Here is a 22,443-nt window from a genome sequence, read left to right on the forward strand (position 1 = left end):
CGGTGTTATCCTGCAGTGAGGGGGCGGTGTTATCCTGCAGTGAGGGGGCGGTGTTATCCTGCAGTGTGGGGGGCGGTGTTATCCTGCAGTGTGGCGGGGGCGGTGTTATCCTGCAGTGTGGCGGGGGCGGTGTTATCCTGCAGTGTGGCGGGGGCGGTGTTATCCTGCAGTGTGGCGGGGGCGGTGTTATCCTGCAGTGTGGCGGGGGCGGTGTTATCCTGCAGTGTGGCGGGGGCGGTGTTATCCTGCAGTGTGGCGGGGGCGGTGTTATCCTGCAGTGTGGCGGGGGCGGTGTTATCCTGCAGTGTGGCGGGGGCGGTGTTATCCTGCAGTGTAGCGGGGGCGGTGTTATCCTGCAGTGTGGGGTGCGTTGTTATCCTGCAGTGTGGCGGGGGCGGTGTTATCCTGCAGTGTGGGGTGCGGTGTTATCCTGCAGTGAGGGGGCGGTGTTATCCTGCAGTGAGGGGGCGGTGTTATCCTGCAGTGAGGGGGAGGTGTTATCCTGCAGTGTGGCGGGGGCGGTGTTATCCTGCAGTGTGGCGGGGGCGGTGTTATCCTGCAGTGAGGGGGAGGTGTTATCCTGCAGTGAGGGGGCGGTGTTATCCTGCAGTGTGGCGGGGGCGGTGTTATCCTGCAGTGAGGGGGCGGTGTTATCCTGCAGTGTGGCGGGGGCGGTGTTATCCTGCAGTGTGGCGGGGGCGGTGTTATCCTGCAGTGTGGGGTGCGTTGTTATCCTGCAGTGTGGCGGGGGCGGTGTTATCCTGCAGTGTGGCGGGGGCGGTGTTATCCTGCAGTGAGGGGGCGGTGTTATCCTGCAGTGAGGGGGCGGTGTTATCCTGCAGTGTGGCGGGGGCGGTGTTATCCTGAAGTGTGGCGGGGGCGGTGTTATCCTGCAGTGAGGGGGCGGTGTTATCCTGCAGTGAGGGGGCGGTGTTATCCTGCAGTGAGGCGGGGGCGGTGTTATCCTGCAGTGTGGGGTGCGTTGTTATCCTGCAGTGTGGCGGGGGCGGTGTTATCCTGCAGTGTGGCGGGGGCGGTGTTATCCTGCAGTGAGGGGGCAGTGTTATCCTGCAGTGAGGGGGCGGTGTTATCCTGCAGTGAGGGGGCGGTGTTATCCTGCAGTGAGGGGGCGGTGTTATCCTGCAGTGAGGGGCGGTGTTATCCTGCAGTGTGGCGGGGGCGGTGTTATCCTGCAGTGAGGGGGCGGTGTTATCCTGCAGTGTGGCGGCGGTGTTATCCTGCAGTGTGGCGGGGGCGGTGTTATCCTGCAGTGTGGCGGGGGCGGTGTTATCCTGCAGTGTGGCGGGGGCGGTGTTATCCTGCAGTGTGGCGGGGCGGTGTTATCCTGCAGTGAGGGGGCGGTGTTATCCTGCAGTGAGGGGGCGGTGTTATCCTGCAGTGAGGGGGCGGTGTTATCCTGCAGTGTGGCGGGGGCGGTGTTATCCTGCAGTGTGGCGGGGGCGGTGTTATCCTGCAGTGTGGCGGGGGCGGTGTTATCCTGCAGTGTGGCGGGGGCGGTGTTATCCTGCAGTGTGGCGGGGGCGGTGTTATCCTGCAGTGAGGGGGCGGTGTTATCCTGCAGTGTGGCGGGGGCGGTGTTATCCTGCAGTGAGGGGGCGGTGTTATCCTGCAGTGAGGGGGCGGTGTTATCCTGCAGTGTGGCGGGGGCGGTGTTATCCTGCAGTGAGGGGGCGGTGTTATCCTGCAGTGTGGCGGGGGCGGTGTTATCCTGCAGTGTGGCGGGGGCGGTGTTATCCTGCAGTGTGACGGGGGCGGTGTTATCCTGCAGTGAGGGGGCGGTGTTATCCTGCAGTGAGGGGGCGGTGTTATCCTGCAGTGAGGGGGCGGTGTTATCCTGCAGTGTGGCGGGGGCGGTGTTATCCTGCAGTGTGGCGGGGGCGGTGTTATCCTGCAGTGTGGCGGGGGCGGTGTTATCCTGCAGTGAGGCGGGGGCGGTGTTATCCTGCAGTGTGGGGTGCGGTGTTATCCTGCAGTGTGGCGGGGGCGGTGTTATCCTGCAGTGTGGCGGGGGCGGTGTTATCCTGCAGTGAGGGGGCGGTGTTATCCTGCAGTGAGGGGGCGGTGTTATCCTGCAGTGAGGGGGCGGTGTTATCCTGCAGTGAGGGGCGGTGTTATCCTGCAGTGTGGCGGGGGCGGTGTTATCCTGCAGTGAGGGGGCGGTGTTATCCTGCAGTGTGGCGGCGGTGTTATCCTGCAGTGTGGCGGGGGCGGTGTTATCCTGCAGTGTGGCGGGGGCGGTGTTATCCTGCAGTGTGGCGGGGGCGGTGTTATCCTGCAGTGTGGCGGGGGCGGTGTTATCCTGCAGTGTGGCGGGGGCGGTGTTATCCTGCAGTGAGGGGGCGGTGTTATCCTGCAGTGTGGCGGGGGCGGTGTTATCCTGCAGTGTGGCGGGGGCGGTGTTATCCTGCAGTGTGGCGGGGGCGGTGTTATCCTGCAGTGTGGCGGGGGCGGTGTTATCCTGCAGTGAGGGGGCGGTGTTATCCTGCAGTGAGGGGGCGGTGTTATCCTGCAGTGTGGCGGGGGCGGTGTTATCCTGCAGTGTGGCGGGGGCGGTGTTATCCTGCAGTGTGGCGGGGGCGGTGTTATCCTGCAGTGAGGGGGCGGTGTTATCCTGCAGTGTGGCGGGGGCGGTGTTATCCTGCAGTGAGGGGGCGGTGTTATCCTGCAGTGTGGCGGGGGCGGTGTTATCCTGCAGTGTGGCGGGGGCGGTGTTATCCTGCAGTGTGGCGGGGGCGGTGTTATCCTGCAGTGAGGGGGCGGTGTTATCCTGCAGTGTGGCGGGGGCGGTGTTATCCTGCAGTGTGGCGGGGGCGGTGTTATCCTGCAGTGTGGCGGGGGCGGTGTTATCCTGCAGTGAGGCGGGGGCGGTGTTATCCTGCAGTGTGGGGTGCGTTGTTATCCTGCAGTGTGGCGGGGGCGGTGTTATCCTGCAGTGTGGCGGTGGCGGTGTTATCCTGCAGTGAGGGGGCGGTGTTATCCTGCAGTGAGGGGCGGTGTTATCCTGCAGTGTGGCGGGGGCGGTGTTATCCTGCAGTGAGGGGGCGGTGTTATCCTGCAGTGAGGGGGCGGTGTTATCCTGCAGTGTGGCGGGGGCGGTGTTATCCTGCAGTGAGGGGGCGGTGTTATCCTGCAGTGTGGCGGGGCGGTGTTATCCTGCAGTGTGGCGGGGCGGTGTTATCCTGCAGTGTGGCGGGGGCGGTGTTATCCTGCAGTGTGGCGGGGGCAGTGTTATCCTGCAGTGTGGCGGGGGCGGTGTTATCCTGCAGTGTGGCGGCGGTGTTATCCTGCAGTGAGGGGGCGGTGTTATCCTGCAGTGAGGGGGCGGTGTTATCCTGCAGTGAGGGGGCGGTGTTATCCTGCAGTGAGGGGGCGGTGTTATCCTGCAGTGAGGGGGCGGTGTTATCCTGCAGTGTGGCGGGGGCGGTGTTATCCTGCAGTGAGGCGGGGGCGGTGTTATCCTGCAGTGTGGGGTGCGTTGTTATCTTGCAGTGTGGCGGGGGCGGTGTTATCCTGCAGTGTGGCGGGGGCGGTGTTATCCTGCAGTGAGGGGGCGGTGTTATCCTGCAGTGAGGGGCGGTGTTATCCTGCAGTGTGGCGGGGGCGGTGTTATCCTGCAGTGAGGGGGCGGTGTTATCCTGCAGTGTGGCGGGGGCGGTGTTATCCTGCAGTGAGGGGGCGGTGTTATCCTGCAGTGAGGGGGCGGTGTTATCCTGCAGTGAGGGGCGGAGTTATCCTGCAGTGTGGCGGGGGCGGTGTTATCCTGCAGTGTGGCGGGGGCGGTGTTATCCTGCAGTGTGGCGGGGGCGGTGTTATCCTGCAGTGTGGCGGGGGCGGTGTTATCCTGCAGTGTGGCGGGGGCGGTGTTATCCTGCAGTGTGGCGGGGGCGGTGTTATCCTGCAGTGAGGGGGCGGTGTTATCCTGCAGTGTGGGGGCGGGGGCGGTGTTATCCTGCAGTGAGGGGGCGGTGTTATCCTGCAGTGTGGCGGGGGCGGTGTTATCCTGCAGTGTGGCGGGGGCGGTGTTATCCTGCAGTGTGGCGGGGGCGGTGTTATCCTGCAGTGAGGGGGCGGTGTTATCCTGCAGTGAGGGGGCGGTGTTATCCTGCAGTGTGGCGGGGGCGGTGTTATCCTGCAGTGTGGCGGGGGCGGTGTTATCCTGCAGTGTGGCGGGGGCGGTGTTATCCTGCAGTGTGGCGGGGGCGGTGTTATCCTGCAGTGTGGCGGGGGCGGTGTTATCCTGCAGTGTGGCGGGGGCGGTGTTATCCTGCAGTGTGGCGGGGGCGGTGTTATCCTGCAGTGTGGCGGGGGCGGTGTTATCCTGCAGTGAGGGGGCGGTGTTATCCTGCAGTGAGGGGGCGGTGTTATCCTGCAGTGCGGCGGGGGCGGTGTTATCCTGCAGTGCGGCGGGGGCGGTGTTATCCTGCAGTGCGGCGGGGGCGGTGTTATCCTGCAGTGTGGCGGGGGCGGTGTTATCCTGCAGTGTGGCGGGGGCGGTGTTATCCTGCAGTGTGGCGGGGGCGGTGTTATCCTGCAGTGAGGGGGCGGTGTTATCCTGCAGTGAGGGGGCGGTGTTATCCTGCAGTGAGGGGGCGGTGTTATCCTGCAGTGAGGGGGCGGTGTTATCCTGCAGTGAGGGGGCGGTGTTATCCTGCAGTGTGGCGGGGGCGGTGTTATCCTGCAGTGTGGCGGGGGCGGTGTTATCCTGCAGTGTGGCGGGGGCGGTGTTATCCTGCAGTGAGGGGGCGGTGTTATCCTGCAGTGAGGGGGCGGTGTTATCCTGCAGTGAGGGGGGCGGTGTTATCCTGCAGTGAGGGGGGCGGTGTTATCCTGCAGTGAGGGGGGCGGTGTTATCCTGCAGTGAGGAGGCGGTGTTATCCTGCAGTGAGGAGGCGGTGTTATCCTGCAGTGTGGCGGGGGCGGTGTTATCCTGCAGTGTGGCGGGGGCGGTGTTATCCTGCAGTGAGGGGGCGGTGTTATCCTGCAGTGAGGGGGGCGGTGTTATCCTGCAGTGAGGAGGCGGTGTTATCCTGCAGTGAGGAGGCGGTGTTATCCTGCAGTGAGGAGACGGTGTTATCCTGCAGTGAGGGGGCGGTGTTATCCTGCAGTGAGGGGGCGGTGTTATCCTGCAGTGAGGGGGCGGTGTTATCCTGCAGTGAGGGGGGCGGTGTTATCCTGCAGTGAGGGGGGCGGTGTTATCCTGCAGTGAGGAGGCGGTGTTATCCTGCAGTGAGGGGGCGGTGTTATCCTGCAGTGAGGGGGCGGTGTTATCCTGCAGTGAGGGGGCGGTGTTATCCTGCAGTGAGGGGGCGGTGTTATCCTGCAGTGAGGGGGCGGTGTTATCCTGCAGTGAGGGGGGCGGTGTTATCCTGCAGTGAGGAGGCGGTGTTATCCTGCAGTGAGGAGGCGGTGTTATCCTGCAGTGAGGGGGCGGTGTTATCCTGCAGTGTGGCGGGGGCGGTGTTATCCTGCAGTGAGGGGGCGGTGTTATCCTGCAGTGAGGGGGCGGTGTTATCCTGCAGTGAGGGGGCGGTGTTATCCTGCAGTGAGGGGGCGGTGTTATCCTGCAGTGAGGGGGCGGTGTTATCCTGCAGTGAGGGGGCGGTGTTATCCTGCAGTGAGGGGGCGGTGTTATCCTGCAGTGAGGGGGCGGTGTTATCCTGCAGTGTGGCGGGGGCGGTGTTATCCTGCAGTGTGGCGGGGGCGGTGTTATCCTGCAGTGTGGCGGGGGCGGTGTTATCCTGCAGTGAGGGGGCGGTGTTATCCTGCAGTGAGGGGGGCGGTGTTATCCTGCAGTGAGGGGCGGTGTTATCCTGCAGTGTGGCGGGGGCGGTGTTATCCTGCAGTGTGGCGGGGGCGGTGTTATCCTGCAGTGTGGCGGGGGCGGTGTTATCCTGCAGTGTGGCGGGGGCGGTGTTATCCTGCAGTGTGGCGGGGGCGGTGTTATCCTGCAGTGTGGCGGGGGCGGTGTTATCCTGCAGTGTGGCGGGGGCGGTGTTATCCTGCAGTGAGGGGGCGGTGTTATCCTGCAGTGAGGGGGCGGTGTTATCCTGCAGTGTGGCGGGGGCGGTGTTATCCTGCAGTGTGGCGGGGGCGGTGTTATCCTGCAGTGTGGCGGGGGCGGTGTTATCCTGCAGTGAGGCGGGGGCGGTGTTATCCTGCAGTGTGGGGTGCGTTGTTATCCTGCAGTGTGGCGGGGGATGTGTTATCCTGCAGTGTGGCGGGGGCGGTGTTATCCTGGAGTGAGGGGGCGGTGTTATCCTGCAGTGAGGGGGCGGTGTTATCCTGCAGTGAGGGGGCGGTGTTATCCTGCAGTGAGGGGCGGTGTTATCCTGCAGTGAGGGGCGGTGTTATCCTGCAGTGTGGCGGGGGCGGTGTTATCCTGCAGTGAGGGGGCGGTGTTATCCTGCAGTGTGGCGGCGGTGTTATCCTGCAGTGTTGCGGGGGCGGTGTTATCCAGCAGTGTGGCGGGGGCGGTGTTATCCTGCAGTGTGGCGGGGGCGGTGTTATCCTGCAGTGTGGCGGGGGCGGTGTTATCCTGCAGTGAGGGGGCGGTGTTATCCTGCAGTGTGGCGGGGGCGGTGTTATCCTGCAGTGTGGCGGGGGCGGTGTTATCCTGCAGTGTGGCGGGGGCGGTGTTATCCTGCAGTGTGGCGGGGGCGGTGTTATCCTGCAGTGTGGCGGGGGCGGTGTTATCCTGCAGTGTGGCGGGGGCGGTGTTATCCTGCAGTGTGGCGGGGGCGGTGTTATCCTGCAGTGAGGGGGCGGTGTTATCCTGCAGTGTGGCGGGGGCGGTGTTATCCTGCAGTGAGGGGGCCGTGTTATCCTGCAGTGTGGCGGGGGCGGTGTTATCCTGCAGTGTGGCGGGGGCGGTGTTATCCTGCAGTGTGGCGGGGGCGGTGTTATCCTGCAGTGAGGGGGCGGTGTTATCCTGCAGTGAGGGGGCGGTGTTATCCTGCAGTGTGGCGGGGGCGGTGTTATCCTGCAGTGTGGCGGTGGCGGTGTTATCCTGCAGTGAGGGGGCGGTGTTATCCTGCAGTGAGGGGCGGTGTTATCCTGCAGTGTGGCGGGGGCGGTGTTATCCTGCAGTGAGGGGGCGGTGTTATCCTGCAGTGAGGGGGCGGTGTTATCCTGCAGTGTGGCGGGGGCGGTGTTATCCTGCAGTGAGGGGGCGGTGTTATCCTGCAGTGTGGCGGGGCGGTGTTATCCTGCAGTGTGGCGGGGGCGGTGTTATCCTGCAGTGTGGCGGGGGCGGTGTTATCCTGCAGTGTGGCGGGGGCGGTGTTATCCTGCAGTGTGGCGGGGGCGGTGTTATCCTGCAGTGTGGCGGGGGCGGTGTTATCCTGCAGTGTGGCGGGGGCGGTGTTATCCTGCAGTGTGGCGGGGGCGGTGTTATCCTGCAGTGTGGCGGGGGCGGTGTTATCCTGCAGTGTGGCGGGGGCGGTGTTATCCTGCAGTGTGGCGGGGGCGGTGTTATCCTGCAGTGAGGCGGGGGCGGTGTTATCCTGCAGTGTGGGGTGCGTTGTTATCCTGCAGTGTGGCGGGGGCGGTGTTATCCTGCAGTGTGGCGGTGGCGGTGTTATCCTGCAGTGAGGGGGCGGTGTTATCCTGCAGTGAGGGGCGGTGTTATCCTGCAGTGTGGCGGGGGCGGTGTTATCCTGCAGTGAGGGGGCGGTGTTATCCTGCAGTGTGGCGGGGGCGGTGTTATCCTGCAGTGAGGGGGCGGTGTTATCCTGCAGTGAGGGGGCGGTGTTATCCTGCAGTGTGGCGGGGCGGTGTTATCCTGCAGTGTGGCGGGGGCGGTGTTATCCTGCAGTGTGGCGGGGGCGGTGTTATCCTGCAGTGTGGCGGGGGCGGTGTTATCCTGCAGTGTGGCGGGGGCGGTGTTATCCTGCAGTGTGGCGGGGGCGGTGTTATCCTGCAGTGTGGCGGGGGCGGTGTTATCCTGCAGTGTGGCGGGGGCGGTGTTATCCTGCAGTGAGGGGGCGGTGTTATCCTGCAGTGAGGGGGCGGTGTTATCCTGCAGTGAGGGGGCGGTGTTATCCTGCAGTGAGGGGGCGGTGTTATCCTGCAGTGTGGCGGGGGCGGTGTTATCCTGCAGTGTGGCGGGGGCGGTGTTATCCTGCAGTGTGGCGGGGGCGGTGTTATCCTGCAGTGTGGCGGGGGCGGTGTTATCCTGCAGTGAGGCGGGGGCGGTGTTATCCTGCAGTGTGGGGTGCGTTGTTATCCTGCAGTGTGGCGGGGGCGGTGTTATCCTGCAGTGTGGCGGGGGCGGTGTTATCCTGCAGTGTGGCGGGGGCGGTGTTATCCTGCAGTGAGGGGCGGTGTTATCCTGCAGTGTGGCGGGGGCGGTGTTATCCTGCAGTGTGGCGGGGGCGGTGTTATCCTGCAGTGTGGCGGGGGCGGTGTTATCCTGCAGTGTGGCGGGGGCGGTGTTATCCTGCAGTGTGGGGCGGTGTTATCCTGCAGTGTGGCGGGGGCGGTGTTATCCTGCAGTGTGGCGGGGGCGGTGTTATCCTGCAGTGTGGCGGGGGCGGTGTTATCCTGCAGTGTGGCGGGGGCGGTGTTATCCTGCAGTGTGGCGGGGGCGGTGTTATCCTGCAGTGTGGCGGGGGCGGTGTTATCCTGCAGTGAGGGGGCGGTGTTATCCTGCAGTGTGGGGGCGGGGGCGGTGTTATCCTGCAGTGTGGCGGGGGCGGTGTTATCCTGCAGTGAGGGGGCGGTGTTATCCTGCAGTGTGGCGGGGGCGGTGTTATCCTGCAGTGTGGCGGGGGCGGTGTTATCCTGCAGTGAGGGGGCGGTGTTATCCTGCAGTGAGGGGCGGTGTTATCCTGCAGTGTGGCGGGGGCGGTGTTATCCTGCAGTGTGGCGGGGGCGGTGTTATCCTGCAGTGTGGCGGGGGCGGTGTTATCCTGCAGTGTGGCGGGGGCGGTGTTATCCTGCAGTGTGGCGGGGGCGGTGTTATCCTGCAGTGAGGGGGCGGTGTTATCCTGCAGTGAGGGGGCGGTGTTATCCTGCAGTGAGGGGGCGGTGTTATCCTGCAGTGTGGCGGGGGCGGTGTTATCCTGCAGTGTGGCGGGGGCGGTGTTATCCTGCAGTGAGGGGGCGGTGTTATCCTGCAGTGAGGGGGCGGTGTTATCCTGCAGTGAGGGGGCGGTGTTATCCTGCAGTGAGGGGGCGGTGTTATCCTGCAGTGTGGCGGGGGCGGTGTTATCCTGCAGTGTGGCGGGGGCGGTGTTATCCTGCAGTGAGGGGGCGGTGTTATCCTGCAGTGAGGGGGCGGTGTTATCCTGCAGTGAGGGGGGCGGTGTTATCCTGCAGTGAGGAGGCGGTGTTATCCTGCAGTGAGGAGGCGGTGTTATCCTGCAGTGAGGAGGCGGTGTTATCCTGCAGTGTGGCGGGGGCGGTGTTATCCTGCAGTGAGGGGGCGGTGTTATCCTGCAGTGAGGCGGGCGGTGTTATCCTGCAGTGAGGAGGCGGTGTTATCCTGCAGTGAGGAGGCGGTGTTATCCTGCAGTGAGGAGACGGTGTTATCCTACAGTGTGGCGGGGGCGGTGTTATCCTGCAGTGAGGGGGCGGTGTAATCCTGCAGTGAGGGGGCGGTGTTATCCTGCAGTGAGGGGGGCGGTGTTATCCTGCAGTGAGGAGGCGGTGTTATCCTGCAGTGAGGGGGCGGTGTTATCCTGCAGTGAGGGGGCGGTGTTATCCTGCAGTGTGGCGGGGGCGGTGTTATCCTGCAGTGAGGGGGCGGTGTTATCCTGCAGTGAGGGGGGCGGTGTTATCCTGCAGTGAGGAGGCGGTGTTATCCTGCAGTGAGGAGGCGGTGTTATCCTGCAGTGAGGAGGCGGTGTTATCCTGCAGTGAGGGGGCGGTGTTATCCTGCAGTGTGGCGGGGGCGGTGTTATCCTGCAGTGAGGGGGCGGTGTTATCCTGCAGTGTGGCGGGGGCGGTGTTATCCTGCAGTGTGGCGGGGGCGGTGTTATCCTGCAGTGAGGGGGCGGTGTTATCCTGCAGTGAGGGGGCGGTGTTATCCTGCAGTGAGGGGGCGGTGTTATCCTGCAGTGTGGCGGGGGCGGTGTTATCCTGCAGTGTGGCGGGGGCGGTGTTATCCTGCAGTGAGGGGGCGGTGTTATCCTGCAGTGAGGGGGGCGGTGTTATCCTGCAGTGAGGAGGCGGTGTTATCCTGCAGTGAGGAGGCGGTGTTATCCTGCAGTGAGGAGACGGTGTTATCCTACAGTGTGGCGGGGGCGGTGTTATCCTGCAGTGAGGGGGCGGTGTTATCCTGCAGTGAGGGGGCGGTGTTATCCTGCAGTGAGGGGGGCGGTGTTATCCTGCAGTGAGGAGGCGGTGTTATCCTGCAGTGAGGGGGGCGGTGTTATCCTGCAGTGAGGGGGCCGGTGTTATCCTGCAGTGTGGCGGGGGCGGTGTTATCCTGCAGTGAGGGGGCGGTGTTATCCTGCAGTGTGGCGGGGGCGGTGTTATCCTGCAGTGAGGGGGCGGTGTTATCCTGCAGTGAGGGGGGCGGTGTTATCCTGCAGTGAGGAGGCGGTGTTATCCTGCAGTGAGGAGGCGGTGTTATCCTGCAGTGAGGGGGCGGTGTTATCCTGCAGTGTGGCGGGGGCGGTGTTATCCTGCAGTGAGGGGGCGGTGTTATCCTGCAGTGTGGCGGGGGCGGTGTTATCCTGCAGTGTGGCGGGGGCGGTGTTATCCTGCAGTGTGGCGGGGGCGGTGTTATCCTGCAGTGAGGGGGCGGTGTTATCCTGCAGTGTGGCGGGGGCGGTGTTATCCTGCAGTGTGGCGGGGGCGGTGTTATCCTGCAGTGTGGCGGGGGCGGTGTTATCCTGCAGTGTGGCGGGGGCGGTGTTATCCTGCAGTGAGGGGGCGGTGTTATCCTGCAGTGAGGGGGCGGTGTTATCCTGCAGTGTGGCGGGGGCGGTGTTATCCTGCAGTGTGGCGGGGGCGGTGTTATCCTGCAGTGTGGCGGGGGCGGTGTTATCCTGCAGTGTGGCGGGGGCGGTGTTATCCTGCAGTGAGGGGGCGGTGTTATCCTGCAGTGAGGGGGCGGTGTTATCCTGCAGTGAGGGGGGCGGTGTTATCCTGCAGTGAGGAGGCGGTGTTATCCTGCAGTGAGGAGGCGGTGTTATCCTGCAGTGAGGGGGCGGTGTTATCCTGCAGTGTGGCGGGGGCGGTGTTATCCTGCAGTGTGGCGGGGGCGGTGTTATCCTGCAGTGTGGCGGGGGCGGTGTTATCCTGCAGTGAGGGGGCGGTGTTATCCTGCAGTGAGGGGGGCGGTGTTATCCTGCAGTGAGGAGGCGGTGTTATCCTGCAGTGAGGAGACGGTGTTATCCTACAGTGAGGAGACGGTGTTATCCTACAGTGTGGCGGGGGCGGTGTTATCCTGCAGTGAGGGGGCGGTGTAATCCTGCAGTGAGGGGGCGGTGTTATCCTGCAGTGAGGGGGGCGGTGTTATCCTGCAGTGAGGGGGGCGGTGTTATCCTGCAGTGAGGGGGCGGTGTTATCCTGCAGTGTGGCGGGGGCGGTGTTATCCTGCAGTGAGGGGGCGGTGTTATCCTGCAGTGAGGGGGCGGTGTTATCCTGCAGTGAGGGGGGCGGTGTTATCCTGCAGTGAGGGGGGCGGTGTTATCCTGCAGTGAGGAGGCGGTGTTATCCTGCAGTGAGGAGGCGGTGTTATCCTGCAGTGAGGGGGCGGTGTTATCCTGCAGTGTGGCGGGGGCGGTGTTATCCTGCAGTGAGGGGGCGGTGTTATCCTGCAGTGTGGCGGGGGCGGTGTTATCCTGCAGTGTGGCGGGGGCGGTGTTATCCTGCAGTGAGGGGGCGGTGTTATCCTGCAGTGAGGGGGCGGTGTTATCCTGCAGTGTGGCGGGGGCGGTGTTATCCTGCAGTGAGGGGGCGGTGTTATCCTGCAGTGAGGGGGCGGTGTTATCCTGCAGTGAGGGGGGCGGTGTTATCCTGCAGTGAGGAGGCGGTGTTATCCTGCAGTGAGGAGGCGGTGTTATCCTGCAGTGAGGAGACGGTGTTATCCTACAGTGTGGCGGGGGCGGTGTTATCCTGCAGTGAGGGGGCGGTGTTATCCTGCAGTGAGGGGGGCGGTGTTATCCTGCAGTGAGGAGGCGGTGTTATCCTGCAGTGAAGGGGGCGGTGTTATCCTGCAGTGTGGCGGGGGCGGTGTTATCCTGCAGTGAGGGGGCGGTGTTATCCTGCAGTGAGGAGGCGGTGTTATCCTGCAGTGAAGGGGGCGGTGTTATCCTGCAGTGTGGCGGGGGCGGTGTTATCCTGCAGTGAGGGGGCGGTGTTATCCGGCAGTGTGGCGGGGGCGGTGTTATCCTGCAGTGAGGGGGCGGTGTTATCCTGCAGTGAGGGGGGCGGTGTTATCCTGCAGTGTGGCGGGGGCGGTGTTATCCTGCAGTGTGGGGGCGGCGTTATCCTGCAGTGTGGCGGCGGCGTTATCCTGCAGTGAGGGGGGCGGTGTTATCCTGCAGTGTGGCGGGGGCGGTGTTATCCTGCAGTGTGGCGGGGGCGGTGTTATCCTGCAGTGTGGCGGGGGCGGTGTTATCCTGCAGTGTGGCGGGGGCGGTGTTATCCTGCAGTGTGGCGGGGGCGGTGTTATCCTGCAGTGTGGCGGGGGCGGTGTTATCCTGCAGTGTGGCGGGGGCGGTGTTATCCTGCAGTGAGGGGGCGGTGTTATCCTGCAGTGAGGAGGCGGTGTTATCCTGCAGTGTGGCGGGGGCGGTGTTATCCTGCAGTGAGGGGGCGGTGTTATCCTGCAGTGTGGCGGGGGCGGTGTTATCCTGCAGTGTGGCGGGGGCGGTGTTATCCTGCAGTGTGGCGGGGGCGGTGTTATCCTGCAGTGTGGCGGGGGCGGTGTTATCCTGCAGTGTGGCGGGGGCGGTGTTATCCTGCAGTGAGGGGGCGGTGTTATCCTGCAGTGAGGGGGCGGTGTTATCCTGCAGTGAGGGGGCGGTGTTATCCTGCAGTGAGGAGGCGGTGTTATCCTGCAGTGTGGCGGGGGCGGTGTTATCCTGCAGTGTGGCGGGGGCGGTGTTATCCTGCAGTGAGGGGGCGGTGTTATCCTGCAGTGAGGGGGCGGTGTTATCCTGCAGTGAGGGGGCGGTGTTATCCTGCAGTGAGGGGGCGGTGTTATCCTGCAGTGAGGGGGCGGTGTTATCCTGCAGTGAGGGGGCGGTGTTATCCTGCAGTGAGGGGGCGGTGTTATCCTGCAGTGAGGGGGCGGTGTTATCCTGCAGTGAGGGGGCGGTGTTATCCTGCAGTGAGGGGGCGGTGTTATCCTGCAGTGAGGGGGCGGTGTTATCCTGCAGTGAGGGGGCGGTGTTATCCTGCAGTGAGGGGGCGGTGTTATCCTGCAGTGAGGGGGCGGTGTTATCCTGCAGTGTGGCGGGGGCGGTGTTATCCTGCAGTGAGGGGGCGGTGTTATCCTGCAGTGAGGGGGCGGTGTTATCCTGCAGTGTGGCGGGGGCGGTGTTATCCTGCAGTGTGGCGGGGGCGGTGTTATCCTGCAGTGAGGGGGCGGTGTTATCCTGCAGTGAGGGGGCGGTGTTATCCTGCAGTGAGGGGGCGGTGTTATCCTGCAGTGAGGGGGCGGTGTTATCCTGCAGTGAGGGGGCGGTGTTATCCTGCAGTGAGGGGGCGGTGTTATCCTGCAGTGTGGGGGCGGGGGTGTTCTGACGTCACGTGACCATCGTAGGCGCTCTGACCGGTCTGCGGCCCCATATACAGCGCGCTGCCATGCTCTGCTCCAGGCCTCTATGTTGTGGTGATCGGTGAATACGTCCCTGTCATGTTATATTACAGTGATTTGTATTATACTCAGGTGGAGATAATGAGACAGGACGAGCAGTGTACAGACATGACGGGAGACACAGACAGGACGGGAGACACAGACAGGACGGGAGACACAGACATGACGGGAGATACAGACATGACGGGAGACACAGACATGACGGGAGACACAGACATGACGGGAGACACAGACAGGACGGGAGACACAGACAGGACGGGAGACACAGACATGACGGGAGATACAGACATGACAGGAGACACAGACAGGACGGGAGACACAGACATGACGGGAGATACAGACATGACAGGAGAGACAGACATGACAGGAGATACAGACATGTGACAGGATATACAGACATGACGGGAGACACAGACAGGACGGGAGATACAGACATGACAGGAGATACAGACATGACAGGAGATACAGACATGACAGGAGATACAGACATGACAGGAGATACAGACATGATATAATATAACGAGGACCCCCACACTGCACATTACCCCGGAGACCCCTGTACCTGCAGCCTCCACCCTGATCTCAGCGCCGCCGCCATTCTCTCCTCACACAGTGAGAATGACAAACAAAAGAGGCCAAACTCACTCCCTGTACAATGTCTAGCAAGGCCGCCATTTTCCCGGAGCCCTCCCTCTAGTGAATATAAACAGTATCGCATTTTTGATGACGTCATTACTACGGGACGTATATCCTGCACGTGTAGACGGAGTCCGATGCTGACAGACGGCTGCCAGGTAAGACTCGTCCAGACAGCGGAAAACGCAACTTTATCCTAACCAATCAAATCGCATCTTTAATTTTTCTAACAGCTGCTGAGTAATGTGAACTGGAATACGATTGGTTCCTGTTATTGTAGTTCTCTGCTACTGTAACCTATCACATCGTTGCTCTCAGACTGTCTAGCTAAAACATAAGAGCTGGAATGTGATTGGCTGCATGGCTCCACCGCTCTCCATGGCGTTACAACAGACTGATATAAGAGCCGCACACAGCGCCCCCGCAGACTGATATAAGAACCGCACACAGCGCCCCCGCAGACTGATATAAGAACCGCACACAGCGCCCCCGCAGACTGATATAAGAACCGCACACAGCGCCCCCGCAGACTGATATAAGAACCGCACACAGCTCCCCGCAGACTGATATAAGAACCGCACACAGCGCCCCCGCAGACTGATATAAGAACCGCACACAGCTCCCCCGCAGACTGATATAAGAACCGCACACAGCTCCCCCGCAGACTGATATAAGAACCGCACACAGCGCCCCCACAGACTGATATAAGAACCGCACACAGCCCCCCGCAGACTGATATAAGAACCGCACACAGCCCCCCCGCAGACTGATATAAGAACCGCACACAGCGCCCCCGCAGACTGATATAAGAACCGCACACAGCGCCCCCGCAGACTGATATAAGAACCGCACACAGCTCCCCCGCAGACTGATATAAGAACCGCACACAGCTCCCCCGCAGACTGATATAAGAACCGCACACAGCTCCCCCGCAGACTGATATAAGAACCGCACACAGCGCCCCCGCAGACTGATATAAGAACCGCACACAGCTCCCCCGCAGACTGATATAAGAACCGCACACCGCTCCCCCGCAGACTGATATAAGAACCGCACACAGCTCCCCCGCAGACTGATATAAGAACCGCACACAGCGCCCCCGCAGACTGATATAAGAACCGCACACAGCTCCCCCGCAGACTGATATAAGAACCGCACACAGCGCCCCCGCAGACTGATATAAGAACCGCACACAGCTCCCCCGCAGACTGATATAAGAACCGCACACAGCTCCCCCGCAGACTGATATAAGAACCGCACACAGCTCCCCCGCAGACTGATATAAGAACCGCACACAGCGCCCCCGCAGACTGATATAAGAACCGCACACAGCTCCCCCGCAGACTGATATAAGAACCGCACACAGCTCCCCCGCAGACTGATATAAGAACCGCACACAGCTCCCCCGCAGACTGATATAAGAACCGCACACAGCTCCCCCGCAGACTGATATAAGAACCGCACACAGCCCCCCGCAGACTGATATAAGAACCGCACACAGCTCCCCGCAGACTGATATAAGAACCGCACACAGCTCCCCCGCAGACTGATATAAGAACCGCACACAGCTCCCCCGCAGACTGATATAAGAACCGCACACAGCTCCCCCGCAGACTGATATAAGAACCGCACACAGCTCCCCCGCAGACTGATATAAGAACCGCACACAGCTCCCCCGCAGACTGATATAAGAACCGCACACAGCGCCCCCGCAGACTGATATAAGAACGGCACACAGCGCCCCGCAGACTGATATAAGAACCGCACACAGCTCCCCGCAGACTGATATAAGAACCGCACACAGCCCCCCCGCAGACTGATATAAGAACCGCACACAGCTCCCCGCAGACTGATATAAGAACCGCACACAGCCCCCCGCAGACTGATATAAGAACCGCACACAGCTCCCCGCAGACTGATATAAGAACCGCACACAGCTCCCCCGCAGACTGATATAAGAACCGCACACAGCTCCCCCGCAGACTGATATAAGAACCGCACACAGCTCCCCCGCAGACTGATATAAGAACCGCACACAGCTCCCCCGCAGACTGATATAAGAACCGCACACAGCTCCCCCGCAGACTGATATAAGAACCGCACACAGCTCCCCCGCAGACTGATATAAGAACCGCACACAGCGCCCCCGCAGACTGATATAAGAACCGCACACAGCGCCCCCGCAGACTGATATAAGAACCGCACACAGCTCCCCGCAGACTGATATAAGAGCCGCACACAGCTCCCCCGCAGACTGATATAAGAACCGCACACAGCTCCCCGCAGACTGATATAAGAACCGCACACAGCGCCCCCGCAGACTGATATAAGAACCGCACACAGCTCCCCGCAGACTGATATAAGAACCGCACACAGCTCCCCCGCAGACTGATATAAGAACCGCACACAGCGCCCCCGCAGACTGATATAAGAACCGCACACAGCTCCCCGCAGACTGATATAAGAGCCGCACACAGCGCCCCCGCAGACTGATATAAGAACCGCACACTGCGCCCCCGCAGACTGATATAAGAACCGCACACAGCTCCCCCGCAGACTGATATAAGAACCGCACACAGCGCCCCCGCAGACTGATATAAGAACCGCACACAGCGCCCCCGCAGACTGATATAAGAACCGCACACAGCTCCCCCGCAGACTGATATAAGAACCGCACACAGCGCCCCCACAGACTGATATAAGAACCGCACACAGCGCCCCCGCAGACTGATATAAGAACCGCACACAGCCCCCCGCAGACTGATATAAGAACCGCACACAGCGCCCCCGCAGACTGATATAAGAACCGCACACAGCTCCCCCGCAGACTGATATAAGAACCGCACACAGCTCCCCCGCAGACTGATATAAGAACCGCACACAGCTCCCCCGCAGACTGATATAAGAACCGCACACAGCTCCCCCGCAGACTGATATAAGAACCGCACACAGCTCCCCCGCAGACTGATATAAGAACCGCACACAGCGCCCCCGCAGACTGATATAAGAACCGCACACAGCTCCCCCGCAGACTGATATAAGAACCGCACACAGCTCCCCGCAGACTGATATAAGAGCCGCACACAGCGCCCCGCAGACTGATATAAGAACCGCACACAGCTCCCCGCAGACTGATATAAGAACCGCACACAGCCCCCCCGCAGACTGATATAAGAACCGCACACAGCGCCCCCGCAGACTGATATAAGAACCGCACACAGCTCCCCGCAGACTGATATAAGAGCCGCACACAGCGCCCCCGCAGACTGATATAAGAACCGCACACTGCGCCCCCGCAGACTGATATAAGAACCGCACACAGCGCCCCCGCAGACTGATATAAGAACCGCACACAGCGCCCCCGCAGACTGATATAAGAACCGCACACAGCTCCCCCGCAGACTGATATAAGAACCGCACACAGCGCCCCCACAGACTGATATAAGAACCGCACACAGCGCCCCCGCAGACTGATATAAGAACCGCACACAGCCCCCCGCAGACTGATATAAGAACCGCACACAGCGCCCCCGCAGACTGATATAAGAACCGCACACAGCTCCCCCGCAGACTGATATAAGAACCGCACACAGCTCCCCCGCAGACTGATATAAGAACCGCACACAGCTCCCCCGCAGACTGATATAAGAACCGCACACAGCTCCCCCGCAGACTGATATAAGAACCGCACACAGCGCCCCCGCAGACTGATATAAGAACCGCACACAGCTCCCCCGCAGACTGATATAAGAACCGCACACAGCTCCCCGCAGACTGATATAAGAGCCGCACACAGCGCCCCGCAGACTGATATAAGAACCGCACACAGCTCCCCGCAGACTGATATAAGAACCGCACACAGCCCCCCCGCAGACTGATATAAGAACCGCACACAGCGCCCCGCAGACTGATATAAGAACCGCACACATCTCCCCCGCAGACTGATATAAGAACGTCACACAGCCCCCCCGCAGACTGATATAAGAACCGCACACAGCGCCCCCGCAGACTGATATAAGAACCGCACACAGCGCCCCCGCAGACTGATATAAGAACCGCACACAGCGCCCCCGCAGACTGATATAAGAACCGCACACAGCGCCCCCGCAGACTGATATAAGAACCGCACACAGCGCCCCCGCAGACTGATATAAGAACCTCACACAGCCCCCCCGCAGACTGATATAAGAACCGCACACAGCGCCCCCGCAGACTGATATAAGAACCGCACACAGCGCCCCCGCAGACTGATATAAGAACCGCACACAGCGCCCCCGCAGACTGATATAAGAACCGCACACAGCGCCCCCGCAGACTGATATAAGAACCGCACACAGCGCCCCCGCAGACTGATATAAGAACCGCACACAGCTCCCCCGCAGACTGATATAAGAACCGCACACAGCTCCCCCGCAGACTGATATAAGAACCGCACACAGCTCCCCCGCAGACTGATATAAGAACCGCACACAGCTCCCCCGCAGACTGATATAAGAACCTCACACAGCTCCCCCGCAGACTGATATAAGAACCGCACACAGCTCCCCCGCAGACTGATATAAGAACCGCACACAGCTCCCCCGCAGACTGATATAAGAACCGCACACAGCTCCCCCGCAGACTGATATAAGAACCTCACACAGCTCCCCCGCAGACTGATATAAGAACCGCACACAGCCCCCCGCAGACTGATATAAGAACCGCACACAGCTCCCCCGCAGACTGATATAAGAACCGCACACAGCTCCCCCGCAGACTGATATAAGAACCGCACACAGCGCCCCCACAGACTGATATAAGAACCGCACACAGCTCCCCCGCAGACTGATATAAGAGCCGCACACAGCGCCCCCGCAGACTGATATAAGAACCGCACACAGCCCCCCGCAGACTGATATAAGAACCGCACACAGCGCCCCCGCAGACTGATATAAGAACCGCACACAGCGCCCCCGCAGACTGATATAAGAACCGCACACGGCGCCCCCGCAGACTGATATAAGAACCGCACACGGCGCCCCCGCAGACTGATATAAGAACCGCACACGGCTCCCCCGCAGACTGATATAAGAACCGCACACAGCGCCCCCGCAGACTGATATAAGAACCGCACACAGCGCCCCCACAGACTGATATAAGAACCGCACACAGCTCCCCCGCAGACTGATATAAGAACCGCACACAGCTCCCCCGCAGACTGATATAAGAACCGCACACAGCTCCCCGCAGACTGATATAAGAACCGCACACGGCGCCCCCGCAGACTGATATAAGAACCGCACACGGCTCCCCCGCAGACTGATATAAGAACCGCACACAGCGCCCCCGCAGACTGATATAAGAACCGCACACAGCGCCCCCACAGACTGATATAAGAACCGCACACAGCTCCCCCGCAGACTGATATAAGAACCTCACACAGCTCCCCCGCAGACTGATATAAGAACCGCACACAGCGCCCCCGCAGACTGATATAAGAACCGCACACAGCGCCCCCACAGACTGATATAAGAACCGCACACAGCCCCCCCGCAGACTGATATAAGAACCGCACACAGCTCCCCCGCAGACTGATATAAGAACCGCACACAGCCCCCCGCAGACTGATATAAGAACCGCACACATCTCCCCCGCAGACTGATATAAGAGCCGCACACAGCCCCCCCGCAGACTGATATAAGAACCGCACACAGCTCCCCCGCAGACTGATATAAGAACCGCACACAGCGCCCCCCGCAGACTGATATAAGAACCGCACACAGCTCCCCCACAGACTGATATAAGAACCGCACACAGCGCCCCCGCAGACTGATATAAGAACCGCACACAGCTCCCCCGCAGACTGATATAAGAACCGCACACAGCTCCCCCGCAGACTGATATAAGAACCGCACACAGCTCCCCCGCAGACTGATATAAGAACCGCACACGGCGCCCCCGCAGACTGATATAAGAACCGCACACGGCTCCCCCGCAGACTGATATAAGAACCGCACACAGCGCCCCCGCAGACTGATATAAGAACCGCACACAGCGCCCCCACAGACTGATATAAGAACCGCACACAGCTCCCCCGCAGACTGATATAAGAACCTCACACAGCTCCCCCGCAGACTGATATAAGAACCGCACACAGCGCCCCCGCAGACTGATATAAGAACCGCACACAGCGCCCCCACAGACTGATATAAGAACCGCACACAGCGCCCCCGCAGACTGATATAAGAACCGCACACAGCTCCCCCGCAGACTGATATAAGAACCGCACACAGCCCCCCGCAGACTGATATAAGAACCGCACACATCTCCCCCGCAGACTGATATAAGAGCCGCACACAGCCCCCCCGCAGACTGATATAAGAACCGCACACAGCTCCCCCGCAGACTGATATAAGAACCGCACACAGCGCCCCCCGCAGACTGATATAAGAACCGCACACAGCTCCCCGCAGACTGATATAAGAACCGCACACAGCTCCCCCGCAGACTGATATAAGAGCCGCACACAGCCCCCCCGCAGACTGATATAAGAACCGCACACAGCCCCCCCGCAGACTGATATAAGAACCGCACACAGCGCCCCCGCAGACTGATATAAGAACCGCACACAGCTCCCCGCAGACTGATATAAGAACCGCACACAGCTCCCCCGCAGACTGATATAAGAACCGCACACAGCTCCCCCGCAGACTGATATAAGAACCGCACACAGCCCCCCCGCAGTCTGATATAAGAACCGCACACAGCGCCCCCGCAGACTGATATAAGAACCGCACACAGCTCCCCCGCAGACTGATATAAGAACCGCACACAGCGCCCCCGCAGACTGATATAAGAACCGCACACAGCTCCCCCGCAGACTGATATAAGAACCGCACACAGCCCCCCGCAGACTGATATAAGAACCGCACACAGCCCCCCCGCAGACTGATATAAGAACCGCACACAGCTCCCCCGCAGACTGATATAAGAACCGCACACAGCGCCCCCACAGACTGATATAAGAACCGCACACAGCTCCCCCGCAGACTGATATAAGAACCGCACACAGCGCCCCCGCAGACTGATATAAGAACCGCACACAGCTCCCCCGCAGACTGATATAAGAACCGCACACAGCGCCCCCGCAGACTGATATAAGAACCGCACACAGCGCCCCCGCAGACTGATATAAGAACCGCACACAGCGCCCCCGCAGACTGATATAAGAACCGCACACAGCGCCCCCGCAGACTGATATAAGAACCGCACACAGCGCCCCCGCAGACTGATATAAGAACCGCACACAGCTCCCCGCAGACTGATATAAGAACCGCACACAGCGCCCCCGCAGACTGATATAAGAACCGCACACAGCGCCCCCGCAGACTGATATAAGAACCGCACACAGCGCCCCCGCAGACTGATATAAGAACCGCACACAGCCCCCCCGCAGACTGATATAAGAACCGCACACATCTCCCCCGCAGACTGATATAAGAGCCGCACACAGCCCCCCCGCAGACTGATATAAGAACCGCACACATCTCCCCCGCAGACTGATATAAGAACCGCACACAGCGCCCCCGCAGACTGATATAAGAACCGCACACAGCTCCCCCGCAGACTGATATAAGAACGGCACACAGCGCCCCCGCAGACTGATATAAGAACCGCACACAGCGCCCCCGCAGACTGATATAAGAACCGCACACAGCGCCCCCGCAGACTGATATAAGAACCGCACACAGCCCCCCCGCAGACTGATATAAGAACCGCACACAGCGCCCCCGCAGACTGATATAAGAACCGCACACAGCCCCCCGCAGACTGATATAAGAACCGCACACAGCCCCCCGCAGACTGATATAAGAACCGCACACAGCGCCCCCGCAGACTGATATAAGAACCGCACACAGCCCCCCGCAGACTGATATAAGAACCGCACACAGCCCCCCCGCAGACTGATATAAGAACCGCACACAGCCCCCCCGCAGACTGATATAAGAACCGCACACAGCTCCCCCGCAGAC

At 61.1% G+C, this 22,443-nt stretch overlaps 1 protein-coding gene and 1 long non-coding RNA gene across 3 annotated transcripts in view; one reads left to right on the forward strand and one right to left on the reverse strand.

Annotated features, from left to right (window-relative positions):
• LOC142677636 (uncharacterized) overlaps positions 1–14,597 on the reverse strand; it is a 44,165-nt gene extending 29,568 nt beyond the window's left edge. Inside the window, exon 1 of the long non-coding RNA XR_012852604.1 lies at positions 14,341–14,597. This is a non-coding gene — a long non-coding RNA (uncharacterized LOC142677636). The remainder of the gene's footprint in view (positions 1–14,340) is intronic.
• WDR4 (WDR4 tRNA N7-guanosine methyltransferase non-catalytic subunit) overlaps positions 13,837–22,443 on the forward strand; it is a 49,688-nt gene continuing 41,081 nt past the window's right edge. The window contains exon 1 of one of the 2 annotated variants that reach the window (XM_075847251.1): positions 13,837–14,589. The gene's annotated coding sequence lies outside the window, so the exon portion shown is untranslated. The remainder of the gene's footprint in view (positions 14,590–22,443) is intronic. The other variant, XM_075847250.1, reaches the window with a different exon arrangement.

This window comes from Rhinoderma darwinii, assembly GCF_050947455.1.
Source record: "Rhinoderma darwinii isolate aRhiDar2 chromosome 2 unlocalized genomic scaffold, aRhiDar2.hap1 SUPER_2_unloc_37, whole genome shotgun sequence".
NCBI classification, from domain to species: domain Eukaryota; kingdom Metazoa; phylum Chordata; class Amphibia; order Anura; family Rhinodermatidae; genus Rhinoderma; species Rhinoderma darwinii.